General features: G+C 39.0%; 1 protein-coding gene across 1 annotated transcript in view; it reads left to right on the top strand.

Annotated features, from left to right (window-relative positions):
- Igf1r (insulin like growth factor 1 receptor) overlaps positions 1-13,965 on the top strand; it is a 292,619-nt gene that overhangs the window by 143,783 nt on the left and 134,871 nt on the right. The window lies entirely within an intron of this gene.

The raw sequence follows: 13,965 nt of genomic DNA, 5'->3' as shown, positions 1-13,965 counted from the left end.
TGAGAGAGAATGGTCTTGGGTCCTGATTGTCAAGCCACCCTCTTTGGAAACAGCCAATATAATGCTGCTATGACCAGTGTCTTAAGAGTATGAATTAAAGAATATGATGTTTGTTAACACTGGAATGCAGTGGTAGCTTGTGTTAGAAATACTAGGGTGTCACAAGGAATTAAACACATGCTTGGAAGTAGCTTGGCAAGGCAAATTTCACTTCTGTAGAAGGGTGTACTACCAAACAAAATATGGCAAGCAAGCACACCTGAGCAGGCAGTGGGCTTGTTTTTAATCCCTAATACAGCACTGCCCCTGGCTCTGATAGGAGTAGTTCAGATTACAATCTATATGATTGGCAAATTTTAAAACTTGCTACCATACAGGCCAAGGGAAAGGATGAAATTAAAATAGCTGTGATTAGATCTTATATTTCAGTTAAGACTAAATATGATATTTTGAAAATGGACCACCAGACTTACACTTGGGCCTTGGAATCTGGTTTGGACTCTATCTAGAAAAAAAGTCATAGTGAGCTGGTACAGGCTATGGCTGATGGTTCCAAGATAGGATTCTAGCACTAGTCTTAGTGCCGACAATGGCAGGCCACTTAAATTCCCCAGTCTAGGCCCTGGGAAGATCTCTGGAACTCTTTAGGACATACAAACAGAGAAGGTTGGAGAAGAATTGAGGTCAGGAATTTTAAAAGGTTACACAAAAGATCTCTGCCCAGACTAAGGTCACAGAGCATTTCCCCTGTGTTTTCTAATAGTAGTTTTGTAGTTGCAAATATTAATCATTAATTATTTAATGTATTTTGAATTGATTTTTGTATATGGTAAGAGAGGTGTCTAATTTCATTCTTCTGCATGTAGATATCTGGTTTTCCCATTACCATATGTTGAAAAGACTATTCTTTTTCCACTATGTGTTCTTTGTGCTTTTGTCAAAAATCAATTAACTTTAAGTTTGTGGGTTAATTTCTGAGCTTTCTGTTCTGCTTCTGGTCTCTGTGTTGATTTTTATATGAGTACTATGCTGTTTTAGTTCCCATAGGCTTATAGTATATTTTAAAGTCATGTGATGCTTTCAGCTTTGTTCTTTTTGCTTGAGGTTCCTTTGACTATTCAAGAGCTTTTGGGAGATGATTAAAAGATTAATGAGCAAAATGTTTGTAAATGAGGAAAGGAGACTTGAGGAGTTAAGGTGTAGTACTAAGTGGGCGGAGCACTGGGAGACAGAACCATTAGGCAGGAGTTTGAGTTGCGCTGTCTAGTGATTAACTGGGGCAGGAACTCCATGAAGACTTCACTCAAAGGACAAGCAGACACTCTAACATTGCTGGTGGGACTGCAAATTGGTGCAACCAATCTGGAAAACAGTACGGAAATTCCTTAGAAAACTTGGAATGGAGCCACCATTTGATGCAGCTATCCCACTCCTTGGTCTATACCTAAAAAACTTAAAATCAGCCTACTATAGTAATGCAGCCACATCAATGTTCATAGCTCAATTCACAGTAACTAAATTGTGGAAGCAACCTAGATGTCCTTCTAGGATGAATGGATAAATAAACTGTGGTATATATACACAATGGAATATTACTCAACATCAAAAGAGAATAAAATCATGGCATTTGCAGGTAAATGGATGGAGTTGGAGAATATCATGTTAAGTGAAGTCAGCCAATTCCAAAAAACCAAAGGCCGAATGTTTTCTCTGATAAGTGGATGCTGATCTGTAGTGGGGAGTGGGGAGCATGGGAGGAATGGAGAAACTTTAGATAGGGCAAAGGGGAGGGAAAAGAAAGGAGGGGCCTGGGGTAGGAAAGATGGTGCAAAGAGATGGATATTATTACCCTAGGTACATGTAAAGACAAGAATGTAATGACTCTACTTTGTGTACAACCAGAGAAATGAAAAATTGTGCTCCATTTGTGTATTATGAACTGAAATGCATTCTGCTGTCATGTATAACAATTTAGAACAAATAAATTAGTTTGTTTTTTTTTTTAATGACACACACACACACACACACACACACACACACACAAAAGTTGTCAGCAAAGGCAGGACAACCGTAGGCTCTTTCTGAAAGACTGATAGAAATGGAAGATGATGGAGAATAAAGCGCAGTTGAGGACTTAAGGAAGTTTTTGGTTTTGAATTGGCTTGGGGTGAGATCAGGGGTGTCACAACTGGGGCTGGGGATATAGATATAGATCTGTGGTGGAATGTTTGTGAAAGGCCCTGGGGGTTCAATCCCCAGCTCCACACACACAGACACACACACACACAAAGGTGGGGAGTTGCCACAACTGTTAAGATCAAGAAGAGCTTTAGAGACATTTTGACCAGTAGCAATTTTGTGGAGCAAAAGGAATGCAGGCTTTGCACTTAGCTCCATGAAAAACAAGGACTTCTTTCATGTGAATTCACTTCTAAAGCCAGTGTCTGCAGCTGCAAGTGCTATGTACATGCTAGCATCTACACGTGGGTTTCATTGTTTGACATTATTGAAACATTTTGTTTCTTGAGTCGAAACTTACTTCTCAAAGCATAATGTATTTAAATTATTCCTCTTGTTATCGATTGACAGCACTTCACTGTCTTTAATAATAGATCATTTTCTTGGTAACCCAGGGCACTATTAAGAAACCTTACCCTAAGAATCTGTTGGCTTGCAGAATATTGATTTTCCTTAAATTAAATAACTTCCGACATCTGTGCATGTTTATATTTAATGTATCCTTTTCATAGCCTGGCATCATGAATGTTGATCTTAGGCAATCTTTTTAGTAAACTAAGTACCTGTGTAAGTCAATGATTTTCTATGAAACTCAGAGGGTTTTGTGTGTGTGTGTGTGTGTGTGTGTGTGTGTGTGTGTGTGTGATTGCTTTTAAGCTGGCATCAGGTTCTAAGTGTTTCTTGGTTGAGATACTAGACTTTTATCAGATATAAAGAACATTACTATAAACACATACTCAGATATGAACTGCAGATGGGAAGTAATTATAGTTAATAGTTTTAAACACTTTTGTTTACATTATTTTCTGTTTCTCTCATATTAGTGGTCTTGAGCGAGTCAGACCTCCCTAAGAATTTTCAGTTGCCTTTTTTTACTTTTCCTACACACATCTCCTTTTATTTTCCTAGATGGGAATTGTGCTAATGAAAATGAAAAACAAATATAATATGTAAAATTCTATTGGTAATTGTTTCCATTTTAGGTTGACACTGAGCTAATGATTTTTTAAAAATATTTATTTTTTAGCTTTAGGTGGACACAGTATCTTTATTTTATTTTTATGTGGTGCTGAGGATCGAACCCAGTGCCTCATGCATGCCAGGAGAGCGTGCTACTACTTGAGCCATATCCCCAGCCCCTGAGCTAATGATTTTTAAATTGTAGCCGACTTGAAACACAATATAAATGTGGTTTCCTGCTTTTTTTTTTCCCCCATAGCGGGATTCAGTAACTCTAAGGTAATTAAAAATATATAGATCCCAGTAATGTATTATATTTCATAGTCATGGGCTTCTGGAGAAGTGCTCATCTTTAATCATGGGATGGGGTGTAAGTTACACTAAGGGAATGAGCAACCTGTTTCATACATTTATTACATCATTATTTATGTAGAAAAATTTTTGCTTCCTGTTTTGCTTATGTAGAGGGAATCTTCTCTATAGCTCTAGAATGCCATAAAATGTCTAGTTTGGGTATTATCATGACATTTTGCAAGGCAGTCTTCCATTTCTGGGTAGCGTTGCGTGTAGCTAGTACTCTTGAAAACTGGTTTAGGACTAAGGTGAGACATGCAGAGGCATTAAAAAAAAAACACAGCTTTTCTTTTTAAAGGATTGTAGTTTGCTTGTGGATTTAGTTTTGAAACTATGGAGGATGCGGATGCACTTCAGGGCAAGTATAGTGGAGCTGTGTGGGAAGAAGGGTGTGAACACACAGCCCCTGAATTTTATTGTGGTGTGAATTAGGAAGGAGTGTAGTAGTGTAGACACTAAGAAAATTGTTGCTAACCTTTTTATTGGAAAACACAGTAAACTGTGAAGACTTTTAAAAGAAATGATTGATCCTCATAGATTAAGAAATATAGAATACTTATTTGTCAAAGTTTAGAATTACAATTATATTCAAGGATATTCTTTTTGGGGTGGTTTTTAATTTAAGGTTAGAATGTAGATGATCTAAATCTTGAGATATTACTGGACCATTATGGGAAAATCTTGAAGGTGAAAGTCAATATGAAGATATTCCCATTTAAACTTTATGTTTCCAGAGTTGGCATGCTAAGGAATTAAGTTAGAAAATGACTTCTGATAGGTCTCATTCTATCCCTCACCCTTACCTGCTACCTACAAAAGCTATTTTCCACTGTAGATGAAGTTTTTCACCTTGTTCACAGAGCTGATGTTTCTCTGGGATTGTGTGCCCTGGAGTGTATACCCATTCGCCCCTGAGTTTGGGCTGAGCCGCAAGACCAGACTTCCAAATGGTGTGCTCATTTTAATGCATTTCATAATTGTCCCTTCCAGAAGGTGATAATGTGTTCATGTCTATCTTTTCTTGTGTGTGAGAGAGTCAGAGTACCTGAGAACAGAGTACTTGGTGTCTGCCCACCATTTTCTATACCCCAGAAATGCCCCCACATCTGCTTTGGTCATGCTTTGGGTAGGAACTCCAGGAGAGTCAAGAAGAAGTATATGTTTTGCTGGTTTTATTTAGTTAAATCTTTAACCTTGGTCCTTAAACCTTAAAATGAAATCCTAAAACATCTCTGATTAGTCAGTATCATAAATTATTTCTTTTGCAAACTCACATTAGGAACTCTGAACTGTTTCTACTCATAATACTCCTGACACCAAATCTGTGGGCTTTTCCATACTAACAATCAGTCCTCCTCCAACTCTGTAGTCTGATTCAGTTTTGACACTAGCCATTCAAAGACATCCTCAGCTGAGGCTCAATCCCACAAGACCACCCTCACTTCAGTTGCAAGCAGTGGGTGATGACACTTGTGTTAACTTGCATACAAAATCTTGGGTTTGTAGCCAGTCTCTGTTTTCAGGTTTAATCATTTGCTAGAATGGCTCCCAAAACTCCAGGACACAGTTACCTGCTTTGGGTGGTTTAATAAGGATATAACTCAGGAACAGCCAAGTGAAGAGATATATAGGTCAGAAATAGAGGATGGTATGGAGCTTCTTTGCTGAAGTGTCAAAGAAGGTAGGAGTTCAGTTGTAAGACCATGGCCATCTGCTAAGCCTGCCAATATATTGTAAGTTCAATGTGATGCCCAACTTTATGGGGACTCATTGCCAGCTCATCAGCCTCCCTTCTACCAGCTCTGCTGGTATCTTCAGACTTGAAGAGCCTCTCCTTTCTTTCTTTCCCTTCAACAATTTCTTCATAGGAGTTAATTTTGTGTGTGTGTGTGTGTGTGTGTGTGTGTGTGTGTGTGGTTTTTGTTGTTGTTGTTGTTGTTGTTTTTGGTGGTGCTGGAGATTGAACCCAGGGCCTTCTGTGTGCAAGGCAAGCACTGTACCAACTGAGCTATATCCCTAGCCCTTCATAGGAGCTTTTAAAAAAAAATTAATTCTAGCTGATCAGTAGGAGCCTCTTTCTGTAATTGGAATTTGTAGGAATAAATATGAAATAAATAATTTTTAATAGGTGTCACCAGGATCCTATGGAAATTCTCTACACAGTGTTTTCAGCATTGTAAAAAGAAAAGTTGATCTTTCTTTCCTAGTCCTTATTGCAGATGTGCGTTGAAAGCCAGGACAGCACTGTGACTAGAAAAGTACATTCTGTGACATTAGTAAAAGATCAGCAAACATGTACATATGCCAGCATTAAGTCCAGACATTGCAAATATTGGTGTAGTAGCCCCCCCAATCTAAGAGTGATATCTTCCAAGACCCCCAGTTGATGACTGAAACCGATGATAGCATTAAACCCTATATGTACTATGTTTTTCCCATACATACATGCTTATGATAAAGTTTAATTCATAAATTAGGTGCAATAAGAGCTTAAAAAACATACCTACAAATGAAACAGTTATAATATACTATAATAAATTCTCAGCATCACTGTTTGCACTTTGTGGCCATTGTTAAGTAAAACAAGAATTATTTGACACTGGTTCTCTCATGGCAGTCAATATGAAAACCTAATAGTTGCTAACAGTTGGTTAGTATATACCAAGTGAATCCACTGGACAAAGAGATGATTCACATAAAGCAGGAGATCTCATTATTTTACTTGGGAATTGCTTATTTCTGGATTTTTTCTCTTAATATTTTCTTGCCATAATTGACCACAGGGGCCTGAAACCATGAAAAGTAAACAACAAATAAGGGAGGACTGACAACTCTATAACAGTTTTAGGGCACAGCAAATCTTAAACCTGATGTGATCATTAATGTCATGTAGATTGGGGAATGCACAATATCTGATGGGATGTGCTCTCTAAGCACTAAAGTCAGAGCTGCCCTACTCACCCTAGACCCTCCTTAGCTCATGGGCTTATGTCTGGCTCATTTTATTCCATAAAATGCTTTGTTATTTGTAGCATGATGGAATTTCTATAAATACAGATGACTAGGAGATAATTGTCATGTTTTTAGCAGCTGAAAACATATTAATCATAAAGTTAGATTCCTCTTAGCCGAGTGTTGAAAGCAAACTGCATCCTGGATGTATTAACAGATGAACTAGATGTTGTGCACATGTGACAGACTCTTTGTCCCTTGGGACTTTCCTTTGCCAGTATATTGGTAATAACCATATAAGTTCAGGCAACTTTCTAGAGACTTTTCTTGTGCAGCATTGAACAGTGTAGTGCTTCATGACGCCTGAAGAATTCATTGTTGTTGAGCTTGGTAGAGTCAAATTTAGATCCCCAGTATAAATTCAGAAATGAACACATTTTTTAAGGTAGGGTAGGGGCCAAGAGCATCTACTTTGCTGCCAGATGGGATTCTATCCTGGCTCTGCCACTAATGGAATTCATCTCCCTTGTCACCCTGTGCCCCCCACTCCTGACTCCTGATCTTGCCATGAGCTGAGCCGCTTTCTTCTTCTGGGCTCTTCCCCATGATGTTCTGCCTTACCTTGAGCCCAGAGCAACAGAGTATGCCATCTTTGGGCTTAAACCTCTGAAACTTTGAGTCACAAATAAACTTTCCTTCCTCTAAGTTGTTTTTGTCAGGTATTTTGATCACAGTAATGCAGAAGCTGACTAACACGTAGTAAAGTATTATCTGACTACATAGTGGCCATCTTTGCTTTAGTCAGTATCTTCATTGCCATGGACGCATACACTGTTAATTTGCTTTTCTCCTTTCTATCAGTGAAATTTTCTGTCATTGACACAATGTAAGTTCAAAGAAAAATAATAGTAGCTATGTGATAATAGTAACTTTCCTTGCAAAATTGTATTTGTGAATTTAACCTGAATATTTGATCCACAGGCTCTCATTATACACATTGCCTTATAATTGGAAAATTATCTAAGACTGGCTCTAGTGAACATTAGTTTTTGAAGGACAAGGTGCCATTTCCATGTGGTAATGAAGTTGTGCCTAAAAAAATAAGTAAATATAAATTGTTTAGGACAGCTTAGCATGGGAAAGAATGGTGTTGGGGTATTCCCTGTGAGGAGCTTAGAACAACCAAAAGTGTCATATTTGTTGTTGTAAGATATATTACCATTTAAAACAACAAATTTTAGGATATCAGTCAGCATCCAATTACACACCAACACTTATTTATTCAAAACCTAAAGTTGAAAGATTTCTATTTTTTCTTGTCAATATTTTAGTCCCTTTTAAAAGTATGTTTCCTGCTTTGGGACAAATTGTGAATTATTATTTCACATTGGTTTTTAATATTGGCTATGCAGTGGTTTTGCATTGAAAGAACTGTGGGTAAAAAGGTAATTTCAGCCTCTGGGATTACTGTTTATACCTATGTGTGTTATCAGCTGTGTTACTATGATGAAATACCTGAGATGACCAACTTATGAAGAGAGAAGGTTTATTCTGGCTTACTGATTTAGAGGTTTCAATCCATGGTTGGTTGGCCATATTGCTCTTGGACCTGTGGTGAGGCAACACATCATGGTGGGAGCCTTTGGTGGGGCAAAGCTGCTCACCTCATGGCTGAGGTATAAAAGATTCTACCACCTCCCATTAGTGCTAACCTGTGTGCCAGGCCATTAACACATGGATCATTGAGTGATATTCAAAATCCAAATTATGCCACTGTGTTACCAATAACACATAGGAATTTTAAAAGTGCAAACAAATTTAATATCTGTTTATTAAGAAGACACTGTAAACATTATATTTCATGGTTTTAGTTATAAAGACAACCATAATATCGTCCTCACCCTTGTATTGCTTTAGTTACAACTCCTTGCAGGGACTCTAAGGCAGGTATGTCTGGAAGGATTCCTATTATTAGCTCAAATAAGAGGCTTCCCAATATCCTCACTTATCCTGACCATTCCAGCCCCTCATGGTGGCATCTCTGAGGATGTTTTATCTGTGACTCATTGACATTTCTCTTAGGGGAGTGCCTTTCCCTGACTGTCTCTTGCAGGAAATGGAGACAGAGTCAGTCTTATGATGGGACAGGAATTCTCTAGTCTGACTAGCAGTATTCAAGGCATTGGTGGCCTGAGGACCTCCTCCTAGAAGCTTGGATTTGCCTTTTCCAGGGACTAGACTCCATTATCCAAGACTAAACTTCATTAACAAAGGGTCTTAGGAGCCTGGAAGGGCTTGCTTCTGCTAGTTGAGACTGGGAGAAGAGCCATGAAAGCAGTGTGAGCTCTCCTGCTTCCCAAGTGCTGCTTGCTCAAAGGCTTGCCTGGTGCCAGCTCTCTGGGCATTGGGAGTATTGCCTGACCCACCAGGCAAGAAACGTGAACCACCACAATGAACTGGCACTGAATGAGCAGTCCCTTTAACTGCCATTTTTTTCCTTCCATGTTTTTATAAAGCTACTGGGTAGATACCAGATTATAAATCCTGTGCAAATAGTCTTAGAGTTTCTGGATACCTTAGAGGATACTAGTTTGGATTCTGAGGAATACTTAAAAACAATATTTGTCAGTTCTATTTTCCAACATAAAGTGCTACCAAAGTCTGTGCTATGAGATACACCAGTGTCCATACGCCCTCAGTGAGTGCCTGCAGGAAACATGCTGCCAGTGTATTCCCACCCCTATTCTATCCTATCCTAGTTACTAAAATTATGTTCCATATGTGTGTTCTCTTAGTGTGACAAGAACCCATTACCCCTACCATGGATCCTAGTTGGGTTTCTGAGAGGGGCATACAGTTCAGACACAGGGTTTGGTGTGAGCTCAGTAGGGTATTCCATCCTGAGGGACAGCAAGTTGACCAAACAGATCCCTATTTTGAGAAATGAAGGTAGAACATGGGGATAATGCTGAACCACTGTAATGGTTCAAGTGAATGTTCTACACACCCAAATTTGGGAAGTGGAGTCCAGCATATCCAATTTTATGGTAGAAGGCATAGGGTGGGGATGGTTCTCACATCTCTGAGGGAACTCTCAGGCCCTTTCAGCTGTTAGTCCTGTCACCACTGCATTATGCTTATATTATCATTGTCATTATTCAATGCTCTCTGCCTTCCTGGCGGTCAGTAGCTATGTTGGTTGTTTGCTGAGAATCTGCATTAGATCATCTCTGTACTTAAACCTGTTTGCCCCATTTCTGTGCCTAGAGATTATTCTCCACCTCACCCTCATTTTAATATTGTGCTATTTTAAGGTGACAAAGGTAGGGAGGTTTTATATTTGTCTCTTTGGGGAAAGCAATACATTTTTTAACACCTGTATATGTATATGGTAATCCCTTTGTAGATTTTTTTCCCCACTTACAGATGAGCATCTCTTTTTCTCTGTCTTTGGCAGTACTAGGGAATGAATAGTCTACTACTGAGCTACATTCCCAGTCTTTTTATATTTTTGGGACAGGGCCTCACTAAGTTGCTGAGGCTACCCTCAAACTTTTGATACTCCTACCTTAGTCTCCTGAGCAGCTGGGATTACTGGTGTGCCCTACTGCTACTAGCCAAGCAGCTTTAAAAAAAAAAAAAAAATCAGGTTCTAAATGATTTTCAATAAAGTTTTATTGAGACAAAGTCATACTCATTTGCTTACATGATGTGTATGACTCTTTTCACACTACAGTGGTGGAGTTGAATAGTTAGGGACACAAATAGCATGGCTGGCAAAGCCTTTTATAGAAAAGGTTTTCCAAACATTGATATATTTCTTAGAAGGCTGATGAGTTTCCACTTAAATGCCTTTGTGTGCAAGAATCTTTTATCTTACAAGGCAGTTTGCTCTATTCCAGACAGCTTTCAATGTTAGAATATTCTCCTATAGAAGCAAACAAAACGCTACTTCTTATATCTTGTTGAGTCTTTTTGTATCCTATGATCCATAGAAAAGAAATACCTCTTCAAGATAATGTACCCTTTCAAGTATTTGAGAATTTCTGTTCTGTACGCTGCAAATATCTCCTCCTCCAGATTAAATGTTGCTAGTTCTTAGTTAGCTGTTCTTTATTGCAGATTTTTTAGTCTCCACTTAATGGACTCCTCTCTGAATCATATCCCTAAGAATTGAAAAATTACCCATGAGGGACATAACCATAGAAATCATACCAGAACGCTTATGGTTTAAAATGAGGTATCCTCCAAAAGCTCATGTGTAAGACAATGCAACAAATGTTCAGAGATGAAATGATTAGATTATGAGAGGTGTAACCTAATGAGTAAATTAATCCACTGGGTGATAAACGTAGACAGATAGGGTGTAACTGGAAAAAGTACAACACTGGGGGCATGCCTTTGGGGGTTATGTTTAGTCCTCAGTGAGCAGATCATTTCTGCTTCCTAGTTGTCATGTCTTGAGCTGCCTTTTTCCGTCACACCCTTCTCCCATGATGTTCTATATTATCTTGGGCCCAGAGTTTAGGAGTCAGCTGACCATGGGCTGAGCCCCTGAAACTGAGACAAAATAAACTTTTCCCCCTCTACATTGTTGTCAGGTCTTTTGATACCAGCAATGAAAAAGCTGACAAAAAAAAGGATTATTTACCACCCTTACTTGGATTCCATGACTCTTGGAATGAAGATGAAGATTATATTTTCTTTTTCAACTTTTCATAGACTGCTGACTTATTGACATGAACCAGAAAAGCGCTTTGAACTCTTTGGCCCTCTCAGTTGTTAGCCATGTCACCATTGTGTTATACTTACTTTTGGGGGCAAGGGGTGGTATTAGGGATCTAACTAAGGGTCTTCTGCATGCTAGGCAAGTGCTCTACCAGTGAGTTACATCTCCAACTCCATTGTTACATTATTGTTCATAAAACTTTTAAAATTTTTTTATTGTATGAGATTTGGTTCATCCTTTCAAATTTGATCTTTGCAAGTTAACCTAGCTAATTTGCCCTTGCTCTCAGCTTTATTGTTGGTTTTACACACACACACACACACACACACACACACACACACTACAAACAAACACACATTCCTATTTGAGGTATTGTCTTTGGGCTGACCACTAAGGTAACTCCAAAATAGCTCCAATCAAAATACCTTTACAAGTGCCATAAAATTGCTCAGTTTTTTACAGGAAACCATCATTCCATGACCTTTTGTCTGCAGACTCAGTTCCTTTCTCTTACACTGTTCTCATCTTCAGCACAAAAACAGTGGTTTTAAAGTGGCTTTTCCAGTAGGGCTAGTGAACTGGGAGCTTCTGTTCAGGTGTTCTCATTACCTCCCTATCTGGGGCTGTGGAAATTTCAATCTAATTGACTTGTGCTATAGTTTTGTACTAATCTTACCTTTTATTTTCTGTTCTTCTGATGCTTTGACATCTTGGGCCCTTTCTAAATTCCCAGATAGTAAGTGAGCATCCTCTTCATATAGTAAATCAATCCAGAGCCTATATTTATACCAACTACTTTATTGGGGTCTCAATCTCAAGACAAATATTCTTCTTACCAAATTCCCCAGGGTCAAATAGCAGACAACTAGATACAGCCCCTACCCCAGAGCCTGCCAGAATAATTCACCTAGCCAATCCTAAGTCTGTTTTCCCTGCCCATCTGTTCTGTTTTAGTCAGTTTTGTGTTACTATTCTGAATTACTTTACATAGGCTACCTTTATAAAGACGTTTAGCTTATGATTTGGAGGCTCAAAATCCAAACAGCACAGTACAAGTTCAGGCAAGAGACAACTTGTTGGCTGATGGCAATGGTGAGAGTGTCTATGGGAGCAAATTATCACATCATCAACCAAGAAGCAGAGAGAAAGAGGGGAAGGAGCCAGGCTTGCTCCTTTTCTACAGTCCTCTTAATTACTTCCTAATCCTTCTTCTGAGGGTAGGGTGCCCAGTGGCCTAAGGACTAAAATGAACCAGTGTCTCTGAGTTGAACTTCATCACAGATGAATGAAGTTCATGGTTGTGGATTGCTTTCCTCTCTAGGTGGTCTGTAGAAGCAAAGTCTAAACTTTAAAATTCACTTGAGTTTAGCCTATTCTTTCTGGCATGAATGATAAATCACTTAAGAATAACACTTTACCATGTCACCAACCGTCCTTTTTATGCCCCACGTAGCATTGCTGTCTGTAGCCTTATATGTTTACATGGCTTTAAAAACAAAAGTGTATGTGCTTGCAGGATGACTTTCCAGGGCCTTATTAGTGTCTTGGCCATGTGAAACTACATTTCATTTCAATTAGAAGAGTGCAATAGAAGTGAACGGAAGAAGGAACATAAAATTGAGGGTGGGGGGACCTCTTTGTGTCTAATGTGTGTATGACTGGGATAAAGTTCTGAATTGTTGGATATAAAGATGAATTTTTACTTCCTTAATAGAAATATTATAGCTGTACCCATTTGGGGGGTAGTGGAAATCAAACCTAAAATTTTCAAAATAAAACAATGAAAAGGGCTGGGGATGTGGCTCAGTGATAAAGCACACCTGGGTTCAGTCCTCAGTACAAAAAAAAAAATCAGTCATATTTTCAAAGTTAATTATTACAATTTAAAACCAGTTCAAAATTTAATAAAAAGTTTAAAAGCATAAATTGGTATAATTTGGATCTTGGAACCATCTAGTCTTCTTCTGATGAAAGAAGAGATTTCTGGATGGGGTCAAAAGGCAGTCAAAAGTCTGGGGAATAAAAGCTGTTCTCTTGAATGGGAGTCATTCCTTTTCCTCCTAGTAGCAGCCCTTTCTGTTGCTTCTTTCCTAATGGAATTGCTGTCATGAAATAGTTGAAGAAACAAGGAAGGGGGACTCATACCCATCTCCCTGCTGTGGGTTGAGGCACGGCCTGTGAAAGCAGCTCTTTGTGTGTGCTAGGCTAGACTCATGGCAAGCAGGGAACAATCCGGCTATTGTTTGTTTGGGAAAAGCTATGGCATCCTATTGCAATTATTTATGGAAGAAAATATTTGATGTTTTTGGAAGAGGATGGATATTGGGGGATGAGGGAGAAAGACTAGGTTTACCTCTTGTCCTGTCTACTCTAAATCTCTTGGTGGATAAGATAGGGACAGTGCCATTCAAAGCAGAGAATTTTGTGTGACACTATGTTGGAGTGTTTGGGGAAGAGAAATCCAAAGCATCCCCAGTTTTGGTCCAACAAACAAGGGAGGAGATGTCTTTACTGTGCCTGAGGTTGACACGGGGTAGTCTGTTTGTCATAGCTTTTCCTCACACTGTGATGAGGCAGCACATCATGGAAGGAGTATGTGGCAAAACAGAACTGCTCCCCTGGCTAGGAAGCCAGAGAGAATGAGGACAGGCTGAGGTCCTACTGCCCCTTCAAGGCACACCCCAGTGACCTGAAGTCATCTAATAGGCCCAGCTCTCAGAAGTTCCTCCCAA

Source organism: Callospermophilus lateralis, chromosome 3 (assembly GCF_048772815.1).
Source record: "Callospermophilus lateralis isolate mCalLat2 chromosome 3, mCalLat2.hap1, whole genome shotgun sequence".
NCBI classification, from domain to species: Eukaryota; Metazoa; Chordata; class Mammalia; order Rodentia; family Sciuridae; genus Callospermophilus; species Callospermophilus lateralis.
This window is presented reverse-complemented; position numbering and strand designations above follow the sequence as displayed.